This window comes from Suricata suricatta, chromosome 12 (genome assembly GCF_006229205.1).
Source record: "Suricata suricatta isolate VVHF042 chromosome 12, meerkat_22Aug2017_6uvM2_HiC, whole genome shotgun sequence".
Lineage (NCBI taxonomy): Eukaryota > Metazoa > Chordata > Mammalia > Carnivora > Herpestidae > Suricata > Suricata suricatta.
Genome location: NC_043711.1, coordinates 45,674,754 through 45,677,526, shown reverse-complemented (window position 1 = coordinate 45,677,526; position 2,773 = coordinate 45,674,754).

The window sequence follows — 2,773 nt, the reverse complement described above, 5'->3', positions numbered from 1 at the left end:
ATGTGCTCCTATGCATCAGCACTTCTGTATCCCTTGGGTAAATCCCTAGCAGTGCTATTGCTGGGTCATAAGGGAGTTCTATGGATAGTTTTTTGAGGAACCTCCACACTGTTTTCCAGAGCGGCTGCACCAGTTTACATTCCCACCAACAGTGTAGGAGGGTGCCCGTCTCTCCACACCCTCGCCAGCATCTATAGTCGAAGAGTGAGAATTCTGAGGAGGCTCTGTGCTCACTGTCCACACAGATCCTGGCACAGGGCTTGAAGGCATGAACCTTAAGATCGAGACCTGAGCCAAAAGCAAAAGTCAGATGCTTAACAGACTGACATCCAGGCATCAGTGTTTTCTCTAACACTCTTACCTCACCCTCTTCCTTCATGCTAGAAACCAAACCAAATCTAATCTCAACACCTTTCAGTCTTGGAGCTTTCACCAAATTCTTCATTAGGTTTTTTTAAACAACTTCATGGAGGTGTAATTTACATTTTCTACAATTCACTCCATTTTCGGTATGTTCTTCAGTGATTTTCAGTATTGACTGGTGCAATCCTCACCATCATTCAGTTCCAGAATATTTCCATGGCCCCAGCAAAATTTCTCTGCACATTTGCAGTTAATCCTTGTTCCCATTGGGAGCTCAGATGAGAAATAATTTACTTTGTCTCCCAAGATTTGTCTTTTGCAGACATTTTGGATCAATGGGACTAGACAAGTCATCTTTCATGTCTGGCTTCTTTTGTGTAGCACGTTTTAGAGGTGTCTCTGTACAATGACACGCATCGGAACCTCATTCCCTTTTACAGATGAATATATTCCACTATACAGACGTACCATGTTCTATTTATCCATTTATCAGTTAACAGACATTTGAGTTGTTCCCACTTTTTTGCTATCATGAATAAGGCTGCTTCCATTAAGTTTTAATCATTGTAAGGATTGCTAAGTATAGAGAGATCACATACAAAGTTTTGGGGGTTTTGAGGGGATTTCTTACTAAAGTAAGAAAACACAGAAAAGCATGAAGAACAAAATAAATTCATTCAGATACACTTACACTATTAGTATTCTGGGCCTTTCTTGCTAAGCATATATATGATTCTTTTCTTTATAATACTAAATGGTACATCTTTTGAAACATTTTATTTTTTAATTAATTTTTTTATTTTAGAGAGCATGCAAGCAGAGGAGAGGGGCAAAGGGGGAGAATGAGAGAGAGCGAGAGCGAGAGCGAGAGCGAGAGCGAGAGCGAGAGAGAGAGAGAGAGAGAGTATCCCAAGCAGGCTTCATTCTTCACACAGAGTCAAATGCAAGGATTGATCTCACAATCCTGGGATCATGACCTGAGCCCAATCAAGAGTCAGATGCTTAGCCACGTGCACATGTTTATTTTAAAAGAAATGTTTTCATGAATAATTTTTCTATGTTAGTAACATTCTGTTATACCATAATTTGATCCCAATTACTAGATAATTCATCCCAATTATTAGATAATTTAGATCCATCCAATTTGTTTGCCATTTTAAACAGCATTAATTGTTGCTATGCTCACAACAGCTATCTCCAGACTCAATTCATAAAAGTCCTTACTTGTGTTTTTCTTTCAGATCTTTTCTGGTTTATGGTTTACATAACTTTCTCTTTCATCCTGAATTAGTTTGGTGTATATTCCAAAGTCATCCTCCCACATTGACTTAAGAAGCACTCTTTTCTGCACAGCACAGGAAACATTGGCCTGAACCTTCTAGGTCTATATTCTATTTCATCGAGCAATTTCTACTTGCCCACACCATCTTATCTTAATTATACCTGACTAATGCATCATGATACATCGAGGTGTTAGTCTTTTGTGAACATTGTCTTGTTTCATCTTGTCTTGGGAAGTCCAGCTTTTGTTAATACCTATGGTCTGGGAAGTTTGAAACAGTATACACATTTTAATAGCGAAATCATCTTCTGAGTTCACCAAGAGAACTCCTGGGTTGAAGACAACCTTTGGGTAAGTTGTTTGTAACACATACAGTCGTGGTTCTCTCTTACCCTCCTTCTTTCTCCATCTGCATCCATTCCCCCACCTGACCACCATCTTCTACTCAGACCAGACCTCTGAACTTCCTTCCCTGTTCCGGTGATGAGCTGAGTGTAGACTGTGAGTCATGGTGTTCTAAAAAGTGGATGGATTTTGAATCCGTAGTATCCCTACGCAATACTGCTATGAGCTGTATTAGATACAAATTTTCAGTGCACAAAATTCAGGTGTGCAAAAAAAAAGCGGGGGGGGGGGAACTTTGGCTTTCCATATATGAACTTGTCTTTCCAGCTGTAATTTGCTAGCAGTTGATGGTAAACTCAGTCACTTGAGAGTTTTTCCTCCATCTCTTTGGAATATATTTCAAGGGGGTCAATATTCTTCTCTTTCTCCCTAATTCATTTCATTTCTAAGCAAGTTTTCAAAGAACCATGGCATTAAGTAGAATGGGGTGAGCTGAGGGGACAGCTGATCCTTGGAGTCATTCCTCGTACACAGACACATGAAGTTATGGAAGCATCCAAAATCCTATCTCATAGCCAACCAGTACATTCCAACTTCTGCTGAGTCATGCCCTCATCAACACAAGGACCTATACTGTCCGTATACCCTAGTGTGTTGTCGAGTCCCTACTCTGTCCCGGCTCAAGCAGTGCCCATCCAGAGCTCCAGCCCCTCCTTTTTCTAGCACACCCTGTGGATATCCATGACCCCATAAATCCCTATCTAAATGCTCCTGAATCCATTT